We start from the raw sequence: 18788 nt of genomic DNA on the forward strand, positions 1-18788 counted from the left end.
CACATCTTTAATTAGTTTTTCTTCAGCATTTGTTCTAAAGCTTTTTGTACTAATGAGGTCAGATAAAGAGGTTGTAGCTGCTTGGATCAGTCCACATCTTACCTCATACAAGTCCCACAGAAAATCTCTAAACTTTTCAGTGTTTCTTGAGCTGCTGTGGCCACTAGGTCTGACCTGAAATTAAGGTCCAGTGTGCCTGTGGTTTATTTTAGATTAACCTCCCAGGCCTAAAAAGCTAAATGTGTGGTTTTTATTTCAAAGTCTACCTCAGGTTAGAGGTAGTCACAGGTTTCTTCTGCAAAACTACACAGATTGCCTAGTTCCCAGATTCCCTTACAATCAAGCCTTTGAGATTTTTGTATACAACCCGGATGCTCTGACCTTGCTTTGCATTGCCCTTTTCCATTTTAAATGCATTTCTTTATGCTTTCATTTTTATTGTATTAACACTTTGCAGCTTAAAAAGAGCAATTGAAGAATGCTGCTTCTTCTTTCCTCATGAACATGTCCAGTGAATGGACTTAGAATAAATCTTATTGATTTAAAACAAAACCATTTTGCTCATCTCCAGTTGCAGCCAACTGCCACCTCAAAACAAAATGTAGATGTGAAGCTGATGGCTGAATAAAGTGTTAAAGTTCATCCTATGGAATGCAGAGAGAGTTGGTTTTTTTCTCTAGCATTAGTTTGGTCTTTAAAGAGATTTCTTTTCATGGACTTTTCCACTTCCTTAATTATCTCCCAAATGATTCAAGACTCCAGGCTGCTTACTTTCAGATGGAGAAGACCATGGTGAGATCCTTGCTGAGAATGACATTTAATTCCTCAGAGCAATAGCAAAAAATGGGAGGGGTGGGGAGGCAAATCCAGATTTTTTGCTGGAACAATGTAGTTCCATAACGTTCAGGCAGCATGAAACTCTCCCCTTTGCACCTCATCTCCTCTGCATCCATTTCTATGTCTGAGTAAACAGCTTGTTTAGAGGTGGATTTACGTGAGCTGCATACTGTGGCAGTGAGCTCAGTTTTTAAAAGGAGATTGTCTAGAAATTTGGAGGAGGAAGCTCCTGGTCTCATTCAAATCAGGGCAGCAGTGACTCTAAGGACCACAGAATTGTTGCTGGAAGACCGCAGTGCCAACTCAGCTGTTCATCTCCTTTTGGCACAATGTCTGTGCAAGATGTGTACCACTTGTGTTATTTTAACTGTGCTGACAGACGATCAGGATTCTGCAGGTAGGATGTAAAGCTCAGTATAGACTAGACTTTGGACACTAGAAGCAAGTTTCACTGATAAAATAGCGAGATGGCATCAGGTTGCAGGTATTTACTTGGTAAAAGATTTTTACTTGGTAAAAGATCTCTGCTTCCTCACAAGGTACAGTAGGTTTGCACAGTGCATCTCTGAGGTAGCAGTGGGGCCGGCTGACCTTATGCAAACAGCCAGGTTATGTTTGAGTAAGGTTGGGACATCTCACCAGGTTGGGCTTACTAAGTCATGCAGTTTTTATTTTTGTTCAAAGTAAGAGAGTACTATGTGGGAAGGGTTTACCCCTTTTGAGCCTACGCTGTGCATATATTCGAGCTTTTCATTTCAAATTAACCAGAACCAAATGCATGCTTTTTGGCATCTCTAAAGGTGTAATTTATAAACAGGCATGCATAAGGAACATAATTCACTATTGCTAACAGTTACTTTCTCTAAAGCTGCGAATGAGAGCCCCCTAATGCAAAATGATGTAGTATGGATCACTGTGTCTTTTCACTAATAATGTATAATATATCAGCAACATAAACACACAGATCCGGTGGAACCTCCAGTATTCTTTCAATGCATCTCAAATTTCTAAAATGGCAGTGCATTACTCCTGTATGGATAATAAAGCAAAAACATTAATTTAAAAGGAGAAAATAAATTCCTGTTTCACCACTTAGAGTAAAAAAAATAATACACATCAATAAAAATGAGGTAGAACTGCTTCATTCCTGGGCTTATTTGTGCAATATTTCCCCCAGTCAGGCAACTGTGATTGCTACAAAATAAAAATGAACGCTGAAGAAAAGTTGTAAATCAAAAGCAAGGTTTAAGGGACTGAAAGGCCGTTTGAATTTTGTTTTTCCTCTCCATTCCTTTGACACGTTTATGAACTCACCACTGGATTTCCTCAAAGAGGAAATTCCACAGTAATTATCATTAGTGAGCCATGTTAATAGCAATCCCATGAAACCACAGGCTCTTTTCAAAGTCATTCCCTCTTAAAGGAAATAAATGCTAATATGGGCCAAATCCTCATTTGCTTGCTTAGCATCACTGAATTTAGCAGCAAAACAATTTACTCTGGCAAATCACCCACACTGTCATTTCAAACAAGCTAATTATGAGGCGCAGAATAACTGCAAGAGTCATGTGGTATGACCCACAGGAAGCACTGCTGTACAAATGCCTTGGCTGCTTTGGTAGGCCTTGCTGGTAATTCCAGATAAGTAAGGATCAATGGAGAAAGATTAGAGATTTTTCTGAGAAATCCTTTCCACAAGCACAGGCTTCAGAAAGAAGCGTACGGGTCCAAAGCAGTGGTACTCCCTGCCTCTCAATGCACATCAGATGTGTCCAAAAAGCCACATGTTTCCGAGAAGGAAGACATTTCAAAACCTGTTCCTCAGGAAGATCTTAATGGAATCCATAAAAGATCTGGTCTTCAACCAAACTGTGAAAATTAAATCCCTTCCTGCATATTTTAACAAGTGACAATCAATCTCAAAGCTCTTTTCACCATTTTCGTCAGCCCTTGTCCAGAAACTTTTCATTAGTTTGTTTCTAGCTCATCTTTGCCAGAATTACATGTAAGGCACTGACTTAAACTTTGCTTCCTGACTTGAGTTCATTAATGAGAATTTGTTCCCATGTTATGGACAGAGAAGAACCGGCTTGTTTCAGGTTCAACCTGAATTTTTACCAAAATTTTGCATCAGTTTGTACCAAGAGATCCCTCTCAATAAGGACAATTTAGAAGCATGACTGTGAATGTAGTTTCTATATGCAAGTGTCTCAGTTTGGAGATAAATTTAACAGAAAATGCTCTGGAATAAGTGTTTCCTCTAAAGAAAACAACTCAGGTAATCCCTTTAGCCGATGAGAAATGAATACCAGCAGGTGAAAGTGAAAAAAACCTCAAACTGTTTATGAACAAAGAAAAACAAACAAACAAACAAAAAACCAAAAGGGTTCCCACAAGGCACAGAAAAGGATTGAATAAATGCTAGATACTGAAATTTCAAAACCTTAACCCCCCCCCAGACTGTATGGCCAGGAGTCAACAATGATAGCTGCTTTCTTTGTGTCAGGGAAGGGAGGAACTGGAGGGTTTTAGTGCCATTTCTCATGTTGGTTCAGCTTCTTGGGTTTGGGGCGGCACCCCACTGACTCCCCAGACAGACTGAAGAAAACCTAAAGCCAAAAAAGTTCAAGGGAATAAAACAACAACAACAACAACTGCCAAGAGCATTCCAGGTACAGCCTCCAGGCTAGGGGAAGGGAAAAAACCCCCAACTTCTTGCTTCAAACTAGCAAAACACTAATCCAACAAAAGGAACACTGTGGAGCACCCATGTCCATGCTGCAGCCTGGGGGAGGGAAGGGGAAGGGGAAGGGGAAGGGGAAGGGGAAGGGGAAGGGGAAGGGGAAGGGGAAGGGGAAGGGGAAGGGGAAGGGGAAGGGGAAGGGGAAGGGGGAAGGGAAGAGAAGAGAAGAGAAGAGAAGAGAAGAGAAGAGAAGAGAAGAGAAGAGAAGAGAAGAGAAGAGAAGAGAAGAGAAGAGAAGAGAAGAGAAGAGAAGAGAAGAGAAGAGAAGAAGAGAAGAGAAGAGAAGAGAGAGAGAAGAGAAGAGAAGAGAAGAGAAGAGAAGAGAAGAGAAGAGAAGAGAAGAGAAGTTCGCAGATCAGTTTCGGATGCAAATACAGCAGCGAACAGTAGAATCAGCACATATGGCAGTAGATTTTTATTAATTGGTTAACAGCTCAAATAACATAGTTGCCTACACATAAAAGTTATGTAAATAGAGCTCAATCACCATATGGAACTTGAACAAGATGATAATGGGCAACAAAGCGAGACAATCCCATTCATTTTCCATATGGCTTCTGTTGACTTCCATCTATTACGCTGAAACTTCTCTGTACACTATTATGAAAGAATGTGGTTTTTTTTCAAGATGATGTATTTAATTAGGAATCCAAGTTTACACCAATGTCCCAGAAGGTATATAAAGAGAACTCAAACTCGATTTCCTTAATGTGTTTTTTTATTTCTATTTCAGTGCCATGCTTGCTTGACTTGATTTTTTTCAATTTGATAAAGATGGTTAAGCTAAACCTTATTCCACTAACAGGAAAACCCTTCCAAATCTAATGGAACAGGTCCTTTTGTTACAGCACAACTATTGCAGTATTGCACGTTTTATTGCACAAAGGCTGGTGGCAGCAAATACGAGCATATCTATCTATACATTCCTCTATCAGCACCATTGCAACTGTATATGCAACATACATTATTCTCCTCTCTAGCAAGACAAATGGTATTAGATTCCTATTTTATAGTGAAAGGGATAGAAAGACTTTGAGGAATTCACTTGAGACAAACAAATCATTATTAAGAAAAGCCCGACACTTTCCTTGTGTTCGGCTTCAATATATATATATATATATCATTTGGAGCCAATAATTAATAGTTTGGGTTTTTCAGACTGATGTGCAAAGTACACCTTTAGAAAATCAGACAGAGAAGATGGTCTTTGCAGGGTGAATTGTTGATGCAATGCAAGTGCTTTTCAAAGTGACATGGGGGTGCAGTCAAAGCCCAGTGGCTTTCAGGTCCCAGACTCAGTGAGGTGGGGGAAGAGATGAGGAGCAAACAGAACGAAGAGCCTTCCACCTAGTGGAAGTTGATTTTTTAACAGCTGATTCAGAACAGTCTGCAGTTCTCACAGCAAGCTCTGTCTCTGACAAAGCCTTTCTGTGCACCTCAGCATAGACATACAGACTGGGATGCTGCACTGAGGCATGCTCCAGCCTCAAACCACTTTCTCACCTTCCCTGTCATGCTCGAAACTCCTGTTAGGTAGTCAGTGTTTAAGTCTAAATTATTTCAGAAATGAGGTGTGGGGAGCATGGTATCGCCTTTCTATTGCATCCTAAAATAGGAAAGTGATTTGAACTGCAAAGCCTGATTGAACAGGGAGTTTCCCTTAAGAAAATGAGAAGAGCCTAGGAGCTGGCTATTGAACCACACCTTCATACACTATCAGAGACCTCTCTTGATTGGTTTAATGCTGCTGCCCACTGTTATTCCCATTTTGACTGGAGTGCTACTGATTTTTTAGCATGATCAAAGCCATTTTGATGTCCGGTGTGCAAAGTTTGGGAAAGCAATAGAAAATAGGGCAGCAGGATACTTTGGAATTCACTGGCTATCTAGAAAATGGGTTTTACATCCTCCTGCTGCTGAAAAATGAAGTGAGACAACAAAACCTCTTGTAGGAGTGTCGTGGTTTAACACAGTTTGGTTTTTAGGTGGGGAGGGAGCCCAGGAGCTGCAGAAGTGGTTCCTTCTGGGGACCTTGGCAGCTTCCTTCGGTGTGGCACAACCAATCAGCTGGATACTTTTGGATATTGACATCCTGTTAAACCACTTAAGAAAGCTGAATACGCCTCTGGGAAATCACATTTAAACATGAACAAACCCGGGAAAAACTCTCTTGCTTACAGTCTTGTGCAAAGGAGCACCTCCACCTGGAGAAGGCAGGAAAAACAGGCCTGATCTACACTAAATCGCACACCTCTGGGCCTTTTCCTCTCTCCCATCAGTGACAGTCTTTGGAACAAAGCACAGCAGAGGACATGAATATTTCATCTCCCTAAACAGATTTGTAAACCACAGCAGCACCCCATCAGGTGCTGAGGTTTGAAATCTCCCATTTGCTTTTTTTTCCCCTTGACAGGGGTAGTTGGTGAACCCCAGGGAAACTGCAAACTTTTAAAGAAAGGGCTTATTCCACCATCTGAAATTCACAGAAGCATTATATCATTATTCAAATGAAAAGCTGCTCTTAGTTATTAATATATTTTTGTTAAACACAAGAAAGCAAGATACTGATATGAGGGGAGATAGGCACATTCTTATTTATCGGGTAATTGAGTGGTCAGGGAGCTTGCCTAAGATGTGGTCTGTGTCAACTAAACTATGGTGTCACACTAGAAATCTTTTCTTATTCCTAAGACGTTATGGGGAAAGAGGCATTGAAAGTCAACCAATTTGTGCAATCCACTTTGGAACATGATGGCTGCCTTTTGCCTTTCTAAAGACAAAGCAAAATTATTACTTCTTCTCTGTAACAAGTGACAAGAGAATTATTTCTATCAAACCCATCCTAAACAGGAGCAAGAATATTACTTCCCCTCCTATCAATTTGCATATTTGGACTGTTCTTAGCAAAATGTAGTGTGTTATAACTCAGTGGCTCATATTCCATGTCAATCAAGAGTGAAAATATTTTTAAAAGCCAGAGTACAAATCACAGTTGTATTTCATGGAAGCAGTTTGTTGATAAATCACAGCGCAAAAAACTCTGCCTGCATTGAGGTGCGAAGAGTTCAGCTGATACTGGTGGTGCTGGGGGTGGCCTGAGCTGGATCCAGTGAGTCCAGCAAACCTCTCTGCAAATGCTTCATTAGCACAGGTAATTGTCAGTGCTGATGAAGCACCCTGAGAAGGCGTCTCTTACTGTTGTATAAGTATCATTTTAACACCTTTGGTTCATCACAAACTGGGGCTGCTGCTTAGTGGTTAAGCCGAGGGAGCCATTCATCACTGTTTTATGCCAACCTGTCTCTGGGTTTGTGCAAACTCCTCAGGGCCTCACCAAAGACAAAGCCAAAAGACAAATCATCATCCAGCAGTGTGGGATTTTTAGCTGAATATTTTTTGCTGAATACGCTTACACACGTGGTATTGGCTTCCCTACCTTCTCAGTCTCTTCCTGAAAAGGAACACTTTGAAGCACAGAAAGGTAAATACTTCAGTGCTGTTGTGAATTGCAGAGGTCAAAACCACCATTTAGAAAGGGATTTGAGAGCCGTTGTTGAGGAAAATGTAAACAGGTTGTCAGGAATTTCTAACAGGTCAATTGCCCAAGTCTCTAAGTAGGATGTCTGGGTAACAGAGACCTACAAAAGGCCAAAGCTCACACACATGGGCTTTCAAACACATCTCTGCTCTAGATGAGTTTTCAGCATCCTACAAAGAGGACAGTCAGACCACAACTGTGGAAGACGAACAGCGTAAACAAACACTTGGCACGCTGAGCACAAGACCAATCCCTAAACAGAGACTTTATAATCCTGAAGGGGATGGTAATCTATCTTCCCAAAGAGACTTGTGCGACATGTGTATTATGCCTTTACCCTATCACATGTTCTGGCCATGGAATATCTTTCTGCAAATATAATTTGGAGATTTTAGATGTGGGAATAACTGAGGTAGCGTAGCAATTTTGTTTTTCTGGTATGTGTGAAAAGCAATGCAGTATTCACAAAACTAGTGTTGCTATCATACAGGCTTTCAAATATGGATCCCACCTAGAGTGCCCTAAAATATATTCATTTTTTTAATTAAAAAAGAAAAAGAAAAAAAAGAAGAAGGGCCTCAGAAGACAAGAAACATTCCTAAAGCAGTGGAATAGTGGAATATATGTGCTTAAAGCTAAATAACATGAGTTAGTTAAGGCAATGCAAGACAGTCTAGTGATCTTGTAACTGCTCAGCTGAGATAATGGAGAACCTTAGAGTGTGCCTGATAAGCAGCTAAACTAGTATGGACAATATCTGAAATCCATCAGGAAAGAAAAAACAGACCAAAAAACAGCTATGCTGGATACTGTGGTTTTGTAGGATGAGGAGGTACAGCAGAGGAAATCCAGGTATTTGCAGGTTGATTTAATGTGTTGAGAGTGGCTATAGAACTCATGATGAATGGAGTTAGGACTTCTCATGGGGATGAGATAAGCAGCCAATTAACAGGTGAATATAGAAGATAGTGGCACCACTACTGCTCTTTATATTAACTGGAGCAAGTACACAGTAGATGCCCCGGCTTCAAAGGCTTATGTGGTTTGATGCTTTTTCGTATATATAATATATTCCAAGAAAATGACACGTAACATCTTTCTAACACTAAAAAATTGAACTGTTTTACCTGTACTGATATACTGATTGCAGGACAGCTACCTATAAAAAGGCATGCTGATAGAAATAGGAATAAGGTGTTCTGTCCATATACTGCCATTTTCATCAAAGACCAGGATTTCCATTGAAGTATTTATGGTAAAAGAAAAATGAAGTGAGCAAGTTTAGTTTAGCTATTATGAAGAAATTCTTCCCTATGAGGGCGGTGAGGGCCTGGCACAGGTTATCCAGAGAAGTTGTGGCTGCCCCATCCCTGGCAGTGTTCAAGGACAGCCAGGGGGTGGAACTGGGTGATCTTTAAGGACCCTTCCAATTCAAACCATTTTGTGATTCTATGACTCTATGATTTATGAACTGTACATATTCAAGAACCCTACTGGGAGTCATATGTAGCAAAAGGGGAATATGCAGATTCAAGCTAGGCAAGTAAAAAAAAATTAAAAGTGAAAAAAAAAATAAAACAAAGGTGTTGCACAGATATGCACTGGTGTTGGAATTCCACAAAGTTACAGGACAGAAAAAGTTTACATTTAAATTTTTCAATCATAATTCATTGACAAGCAAACTAGCATTTTGCTTTATTCTTGAAAACATTAATTCTCAGTTGCACACTGTTACAGCCACATCCTACTTTTCAATACCATTATTTTAACTAAAAAAATTGATTTGAAAAGCATTTTAATTTCATCTATTTAATCATGATTGGAAGGTACCACTCTGGGAAAAAAAAAAAAAAGAGAATAAGTAAAACCCAAATGCAAGAAAATAGGTTTGGGGAGCTTTTTTTTTTTTTACTGAAATAATAATATTTTTAATCAGGAAAATAAAAAATGCTGAGGGAAATATATTTGTTGTGTACCTCCTCAAATAGGTACAGGCTATAGGCAAAGGAAATGTTGGGGCTTAGAGCAGAGCTGGGTGTTGGAGCTGATGTTCTGGAAATAAGCCTGCTGCTGGCAAGTGCTCATTGATGTCTGCAGGTGGGGTACAGAGATGCCAGGAATATAGGGATAGAGATTCTATGACTGAAAATCATCTTTTATAACCAAAGAGCTCATGGGGAAGAAGGAGCAAAATAATTGTAGCTTCAGAGCCTGGCAGAAGGCTGGTGTGAATATGGGGTTGGTACATTTTATTCATAGGAAGGCTTGAGAAATCAGTGGAAAATAACAGGGAGTCAGAGAAGATAAAATAATGTCATAAAAGAACTGAACGCTGGAAATGAGGAGTTTATTCTTTTTCATGAACTTCTGCATTTTGCATGAACATTTTCCCTCTAAGCCTTTGCAAGCAGTCCCAGACATCTGCCAAGACAGAAGAAAATGAAACCAACCCCGTTTTCCCACCTCAGCCACGTGAGAGATATGGTTTTTTGCCCCCCCGATTTTACTCCAGGCTTTCCTAATGACTTACTTTTCTCATTCATCATGTATGGCCTGCTGCCTGCCTCTTGTTCTTTGTGCATCTCATTGCACTGCACACCTTCCACCACACAGAGGTTGCCAAAGTGATGATGCATATTTCAAGGGTAACAAAAGAAGTCATTCATTTAAATAACACAAGAAAGCTTGTGCTGAATATTCCCAAACACATCAGTGCTTGGCAGATAATAATTCTTCTCCGCAGCCTCTTTGTAAGGATGTACCAAGAGAGAATTATTCCAAATAGGCTGTAAATGCAAACAGAGTTGTGTTTGAAAACCAGCAAAGTCAAGGCAGATGGATAACGTATAGTTTGGGGCTCCTGTAGTTATAAGACCCCGTGGATCAATTTTTGGAGTCCCTGGTTCCATTATAAATTCCAGAAACAACATTCTGCTCCTGGATGTTAACATGCTGAGTGTAGCAAGGAATTAGTTTACAGAAGTCCCTGCAGAGAGGGCAATGATATTACAAGCATCTGTTATACTTTCAGAAGCTTTATGCTGCCTTCTCTCTTAGGGCTTATTACTATGAGCAACCACTGCACATGAAAAAACCAAAAGCCATTGGAAATACAGCTGGAAGAATTAAAAGAAAGGTGCATAGTGCTTAGAAATTCTTTGAAAACCTCTGTACTTATGCAGAAACTTTCTTCAGGAAGTCCCAAAACTACAAGGGAAATTCTACATATTCTGTAGATGGTATTACTCAGTCTCTGGGCTATAGCCTTTTATTTCTTTAGATGCTTTGGAGGAACTCAAGCTTACAGCTTTTCTCTGCTGGGATCTTGACAAATGCAGAAGAGAAGGAAACCAAGAGCCCAAGAAAGCACAATCCAAGAAACATGCAGAAATAAAGCAGCATGGCAGGGGCAGCAACGAGTTAGGTTATCTTACTAGAGGGTCTTCCAGAGAGTGCAGGTCAAGTACTATTTTCTAGCTTATCCTACTGAAAATCTCCAATTCAATATAGTTATGATCAAGTAATTTATAAAAAGCTTTTTGGCTTAAAGGAAGGCTCAACTGTGTGCCATTAGTATTCCCTATCCTGTATGTATACCTGCATTTTTCAGTATGGTAGAATTTTTCTTTTCCGTAAGGTTGATTCCAGCAATAAAGATGGAATCTTTATTTATCTTTCCCATAAAGATAGCTGGAATTGCCAGTGATAGCAGATAACCACAAATAGCTTTGTACTTAGTATATAGTACAGAGTAGTTGGATAGTACATGTGATAAACACCTTTGCACAGAAGAGAATGGACTTTGTAAATCTGCTTACTGCAATTAGGGGCAGTTTTAGAACCCCCTACGTAGCAATGGGGAACAAACACACACACAGACCTCCTTGCTTGCTCCAAAGAAGAATATTTCTTGCAATGAACTGAGTCTTTCTATACTCTAACCTGAAACCTCCTGGGATCCAAGCCCACACAGTCAGACCCCTTTATGTTTCCTCAAGACTCAGCTCTCGGTGACTTTATAGAGAGAGGCAGCCTTGATCCAAATGTCCAGAAACAGAATTTTAATAATGCGAAAACAACAAACAAGAAGGTGAACACTATATTTGGAACTGGAACAAGGCAGTAACAAGGGGCAAAAGGCAAAGGCCAGCATCAGACAGGGGTGTTTATACACTCTGGTGTGGGGAGGAGTTAAGGCGGGGTCTGAGGGAAGGATCCAATAGGGGAGAACAATTAGGAATATTAAAATTTCTGCACCAAAAATCAACCAATGGTGACACAAAGAACGAGGAACCTTCTAGCAATAATTTGCATGCTTGAACTGAGGGAACATGGGAATAAGTCTCTTGCTTGCAATACTTAGAAAGGGGTTTCCCAGGGCATTAAGCTGAGGTTTTTCTCTCCCCTGGGGAAACCACTCTCTTCACTAACCTTAACTGAAACTTAACCAAAACAAGCACGCACTGGCTGCCTGCCACTGTGGTGTCACTGTTCACGCATCCCTTTACCCAGTCAGCTCTCTGGTCATGTGGTGTCCATGTGTCTCCCCAACCACTCACTGCCTCACGCCCAAAACAACCATCAACCCACTCTCCAGCCATCCAACCTGCAGCTGAACCCTTTCCAGAGTGCTTTCTGGTGAACAAAAGTGAAAACAAGAGGATTTAACAAAGGTGAAAAAAGGTCCTTATTCTGTAAGGCTTTTCTTATTTCCCATACCCTTATACACCGTCCTTAGAAACTGTAAATTAGATAAATTTCTCAGCACCCAGGAATAAAGGCCAAAACACAAATCAAATCTCCAAACTTGTGCATATAAACCTTCCACTTGGTGCTAAAATCCCTAAGCCTATACAGCTGATCAATGGTGAATTCCAATCAGCTTTTCCTGCAAGATTTGCCTTATAGGCTTTGATATTTTTCCTTGTGTGACTTTACATTTGATCCATCCTTGCCAAGACCATCTATTGGTATCTATTGTGTCTGCTGCCACTTGGTTATTGCTGCCAAATAATATACGCACATTAAGTCCTCTGCTTGGGAAAATCATTATATCTGAGATGTGTGAAAATCCCCACTTCTAGAAATAGTGCTACAGCAGCTCCTGCCCAGGGGCTTTATCAAAAGGAGAGCATTGATTCATTGGCTGTCTTGCCATCTCAGAGTGAAGACCCAGTGGTGCATGTGCTTTCATCCAGCAGCTGAAACCTTCAGAGAAGTGATTGGCGATTCCCTACTTGAAAACTTAGGTCAAAATCAATGGTGCTTCCAGCTTTTTAGGAATTGCTGCTCCCCCTGTAAATTACCATCAGTCACCTTGAGAAAAGCACTGAAAGTTGAAGCACAGACCTAAAGCCTATTTAAGTAACTCATCATCAATTCTATTTAGACAGAGCCCCCTGTACTGAATTCACCCATCTTTCAAGTAATTTAAGTAACTATGAACAGAAAAGACATAGGCAGACTTGAAATTACTTGTCCCACTATGCAAAACATTAATCGTTAATCTCTGTCCACATGTTGCTTTTCTAGGAATATTTGTTGCTGCAAAGTGATTTGAATGCCATGAAAGGTAGCATTATTCTGAAACCTGTTTAAGAAAACTCAATTTCTTTGCTGGAACTCATAGTGCATCAGCAGGGTGATCAAAAGTTAGAGGCGGCTTTTTGATGACATTGCAAATGCCTCAGGCAATGTCAGAGGTTGTACAAAGATGTTGCACAGTGTTGTTATAAATAAAGTGATTCTCAAACACTGGAGACTGTTGATCACATCGAGTGAACTGAGCCCAGTAACGCCAATTAGTGCTAATAACTACTTCCTCAGCTGACAGAAATTTTTCAGTTAGGATTTTTCAGATAGGAACTTTAGGATAGCGGCATGTAACAAGCACTCAGGGACAGATCCTTGCCATGCAAAGTACTTGGCAGAGCACATTTATAACCTAAATACCTGTGGGCTAAACAGGCAAGGCAAGGTCATGGCAAATATATAACTGAATTAGGAAGCTAATACATGCATTTCCAGGAACGGGAATGAAAGGTCCTGAACTTCTAGTAGGTAAACCCTGGAATTCAATTGGATCTCCATTTTCTAACTACATTCCCCAGAAAACCTTTACCTCATAGTAAAAAAATAAAGAAGTAATAACATTTGTTCTGCACCTTACATTTCAAGATTTAAAAATGACCATTTGGAATCCTAAAATTATAATCTCTCAAAGGTACAGGCTGTTTCCTGTCATTACTATCTATTTCAGAATCAAAATTTGTACATTAATTGAAGATTCTTTTTGTCAATTCATATGCATCAAATTATATTTGGTCTGGGATGGTTTCAGTACACAAAATTTTGCTATAGCATTTTGAGACAGGTTTTTTTTTTTTTGTCTTCAGTGAAAATGCTTCTGAGCAAGATCCACTCTGTGAATGTAAAGTGAGCTGCTAGCAACCAGTACCACCCAGAGACCATCTCTGTGGCTGGAACTGTCACACAAAACCCCAAGATACAAATTTAAAAACACCACACAATTCTGTCCATGTTAGATGTCAAAGCAGCAATCTGGAAACCCAGAGCCTGACACATATTAAGGGCCTGTACTCTTTTTTTTTTTTTTTGTGTGTGTGTGGATGAACTGTAATCACAGCTACTTGCTTTGAGAAGAGCAAAAAATAATCTGCCGCTCTCAGCACTGAAGCTCATTGAATTTCCTCTCACGCACATGCATTCACGTACCCCAGCCTGACAAAGCAGAATTTACACTGTGTTAAAAAAAGGATAAGGACAACTGAACTGATCTCAGCGGTTAAATATGCTGTAACATTTCAATGTCTGTAAACCTGGTAAAACAAAGCTGAAAAAAAAAATTAAGAGCTCTGAATTCAGCTATATACACTGGGCTAAAAAAGGCTCAGCTGGTATTTCCTGAATGCAAGGTCACTGGCACTGTTGCTTTAGAGGAGGATAAAAACTTGCAGGAGTGGGAAGGAAGCAAGACAAGCACATATAGGAAATTCCCTCAAGTGGTAAAAAACCATTTAAATTAAACTAATAATGCCTATCTAGTTCATAAATATGTAACCCTTGATCCTTCTGTCTTAATTTTCTTTCCATTTTTTTGCTGCTGCATTTTTAGCTTTCCTGTCTGTAGTCATGTCCCAATGCTGCAGTGAAATATATTGCAAAGTGAAATATATTTATCTTTGTGCTTCCCATAAACTGAGCACAGATATTTTACCACATCTCTTTCAATTTAAAGGGTTTACTGATTTCCTTTCATGAGACAGAGACATTACTAAGGGCACAAATCACCCAACAAAATTCTGAACACAGTTGGAGACAATGGTAAATCAATTTATTGTTTCCTTAAGCACGAGTCGCTTGCCTCACCTCCAAAAGTCAAGTCAGCTGTAGCATCCAACAGCTTTGGCTAATGGGCTATAAGAAAACAGTGCAATATCAACTGGATAATTGAAACAGAATTAACAGAGTCTCTTTTGCATCAATCCAGTTCTAGAAGACTGTAATTTGTAGCAGAAGAATGACAACCAACAGCTACTGGAGCCTCATCAGTAGAAAGGCCAAAGGAAATACAGGTCATTTGTACCATGTTAGACCAATTCCAATTTGGATAATTGCTGTTCCGCTCTTCTTCTCTGGGTAGGAATTTTATGTGCTCCTTACTCCCAGTTCACACGGAGAAAAAACCCAACACAAATCCTCCAAGTGATGAGTTGTCTGCAAGTTCTTTGAGTTTGTTACTTGACATACACTGTAATACTGACAGAAAATAATTTCCCCTTCCCTGTCACTGTCAAATGGCACTAAGACATTTTTACCCTGTCTTCTATCGATTCAAAAAAGTCTGTATCGAAGAAATCTCCTTACAGAAGGATGATCCCAACACACAGTACTTTGCAGCCAAAGATTTAAAGGGCCGGAGGAAGGGCTGAGTAGCACATCACAGGAGAGAACCTAAAAGGGAATCAAGCATTGACCTCTCCCCCTCTGTGCAGTCTGTCTACAACATTGTCCACTCTGGACAGTGCTATGTTATCCCTACACATTTATCTTTATCTTGCACAGACAAATTGACATGGAGAAGCACCAGGGTGCTCCGTGTGCTAGGCACAAGGCATCGTCATCATCCAAGTTGGAAACACCATGGCATTGCCCTGCAGCTGAAATCAGGGAGTCAGCACAGAGCTGTGGCAGTGAGCATCAGTGCAGCCAGAGCCCAAGAACAATGGGAAGCTCTCTGTCCAGTAAGGATGGTGTGCATGGATGCTTTGCATTGCTCACCACACAGAGCATGAGGCACAGCACTTGATAAATAACATAGATTATAGAAATTTTCAGCTCTCTTGAAGTTGCTGAATAGAAATTAAAGACTAAATGGCAAATACATAATTCTGAAAGACTCCTCAGCTGGGTCCCTCTGTGCAGTGGAGCAGTCACTGCACCTCTGACCAGAGGTCTTTCCAACACACTGAAAGCCTTTTTTCCTCCCACCTTTTGATGCAAGGGCCCATTCCAGCCTGGCAGCTGATAGCTCGGGGGCTGTGGTCTCCACCCTGGAGGTGTTGGGCTTGAGCTTGGTGAATGTGCTTTGTGAATATTGTTATTTTATCTTACCTTCATCAGCCAGTGGTGTAAGGCCTCAGTCAGGAGGGCTGTCCAGGATATGGTGGTCTTCTCTGCAGCTTTTGTAATACAGTTTTAAAAGTCCTTAATGAAAATGTTTAAGTCATAAACTATAATATTTCAGTCTCTGACAGACCCCAGAGGAGATCCACTGGTGGACCTGAACACTGATTGTTAAGTCCATGCCTTGCTCACAACATGAGGCAGAGAAGATATACGTAGGAGCCCTGGTCCAAATCTTTAGGAGGGTCATCTTCTCTCTCTGCAGAAATGAATCGCTCAGTTACTGAGGTTCAGCAGCCCTACAGCAGTGCCCATGCCTCAGCTGCTGGCTCCTGGGCTGGGGATCAGGCAAGGCATCAGCAACTCCAGGCACACCTGGGGTTAGAGAGGTGGAGTGTGGGGTGGGAGCATGACAACTATTGCAAGAACTATTTGCTCCAGTTCATTAAAAGGGATTTCCACATCCCCACTCTCAACACCTCAGGAGATGGCTGTGATAGGTATGTTGGGCAGCCAGAACTCTGTCTTTCAGTACTGCCCCTCTGCTGTTTCTTCCTCTCACCAGAATCTTTCAAAAGAGCAATTAATGCCACATGAACCAGGACCCTGTGAAATCAAGGGATGCTAAGGTGGTTGTGTTTCTTGTCTCCATCAGCCCACAAATGAAGACACAAGCTTGAGCAAAGACTGATTTTCTTGTAGCAGGATCAGCATGTTGCTGCAGTTCATCGGAGGGACTTTGGAAAGCAAGAATACAAAGGTGTTTTACATAAAGACCTGGCTCCTTTCTCTCAGGTGCTGCATTGCTTCCAGATGCATTATTTGGAGCAATGGTGCAATCCAGTGGCTGGGTTGGATAGTAACACAGTGATACTGTACAAACTAATCCACTGCAAGACCAGGAAGCATCTAAAAGGAGCAGCAATGCCACAGAGTCTGCAGAGAAGCAGTGACTTCTATTGATGAGTGATCTTAATGAGATTCATAGAAGATCCATGGGTTTTTTGATAAAAGAGGCTCAGGACTGGGTTATTGGAATCAATCAATTCTGTGAGGGGCAATAGCTCCTCCTAGAACTGTACAACCTTTGCCAATGTTTTTCTGAGTCTGATTTCTCTGCGGTGCTGAGCACACTGGCACCAAGACCAGCACCACATTGCTCTGGAGGAGAAAACATATCCCCGAAGAAAACCACCCAAGACCAGGGAGCACACTACTTCCACAGCAGCCCTCCAGCGGGGAAGAGACCCACCATCTAAAAGGCATTAGCACTGCCACCATCAGTAAGAAATCAACATTTTAAATATGTTGATTTTCTGAGCTTCTGGAGGCTGAAATGTGGATGTATTAGACCTGCTTCTATAGGCATTTTGGCCTGGAGAGCACATGGAGAGATGCAAATTGGACCTGCAGGATCCTCATCCCAGTAGGATGTAGGCTTGTTACCACTGCTTATACAAGGAATCACAGAGGTGAGGCCATAGAAATCCCACAGAAATAGAATGTTGAAAATCCTATTTTGAAACCTGGCTTCCCCAGTGAAGGATGAAGAAGGATCTCATAACTCTGAGAATTACCTTTGGGCTCTCACTCTGGGAAAGCATCGTCTTGTGGCAGTGACTTGAGCAAACCTGACATGGTGCTCCTGAAAAACCTCTGCTGGGAAGGGGAAGCATGTAGGAGTCTGCCTTACTCTGTGCAGTTTTGACATGTGGTTCAGTCTGGAGAAAAGGGAGACAAGGTGTTGCTGAAGGAAGCTGATCACCACTTTTGACCGTATGAGATGGGAAATTGTCTTCTGCAAACTAGGCTGCAGCATGAGTATATCCAAGGAAATGCTCAGCTCTGGGATCATCTCCTTCCCATCTTCACCTCCCACAATTCTTGGCCATGCAAAAAGCAGCCCAAGAAACATATCCCAAACCCCAAAAATATTATGGTGGAGGTCTTTCTTTGTAGCTTTTTGAGTCAACAAGCTTGGTCAAAAAGGCAACAGCAGCTAGACTGATGAGGGAAAAAAGAAATTCCAGTGGAAAGACCAAACTGCATAGCCTTTTTGAGTCAGCCCTGTGTCTCATTTCTTAAGCATGCAGCCTGTCACACTGACACACTTCTGAGGCAACATCTCCTTACATGAAGCCAACTTGTGTCATAGAGTGTCCCAATGAGCTGGCTAGCAGGGTTACTGTACAGCAGAAGAAATAAAAACAGGATAGTCATTTGTATTAGAAAAGAGAGGAATAACCTTGGTGCATGCCAAGAGAAGAGAAGAAAGACTACAGGTTTGATTTAAAGTATCATCTGTGAAAAAAATAAAAATTAGAAAAAAAAAACAACCCACCCACCACACACAAATTCCTGAACTCTGCTTAACAAGTAGGAGGAAAATATATGACAGTTTCAAGGATAAGGAAAAAACCAGCCTTACCTTCCTGTATATGCAACTGTTTAGCAGTGATTTGGGGCTATATCTGAATACTCCTACAACCCAAACTAAGACTGACACATCCGCTGCATCGGAAACAATGCACTAAAATTGCAGCATTACCACCCAAGAAGCCCTGCCCACACACAAAAGTTCAGAAACAACTTTTGGAAGATGCGAAAGGTGGAATATCAAGTTTGTTCTTCGGTGCAAGCAAGCCATTAAGTGGTTCTTTTGCTGACAAAAAGTTGGCTTTGCCCAAGTCTGCACAGTAACCGTGTGCAAGGCCTTTTGAAACTGCACGTGTAAAAAGGAGGCATCAAAGTGCAGTTTCTTTTTCTGATAAGTGTGGCACCAGTTTTATTCTGTTTCAACACGATTTGCCAATCCCAGACTGACAGGGCCAGATCCTGAGCTGCACCAAATGCTGCAGTCTCTGATTGCAGAAGGCTCTCTGATGCTCCATGGATGAGCTTAGATGAAGGGATGTATCCATACACTGTGGATACATCTACAGTACCTTCCAGGACTTGACCCAAACAAGACCAATTTCAAAATAACAGAGCTTTCTGTCAATAATCATCAATCACCTGTTTATA

The sequence above is a fragment of the Chamaea fasciata genome, unplaced genomic scaffold, assembly GCF_029207755.1.
Source record: "Chamaea fasciata isolate MVZ Bird 193981 ecotype frontalis unplaced genomic scaffold, bChaFas1.0.hap1 SCAF_5, whole genome shotgun sequence".
In the NCBI taxonomy this organism is placed as follows: domain Eukaryota; kingdom Metazoa; phylum Chordata; class Aves; order Passeriformes; family Sylviidae; genus Chamaea; species Chamaea fasciata.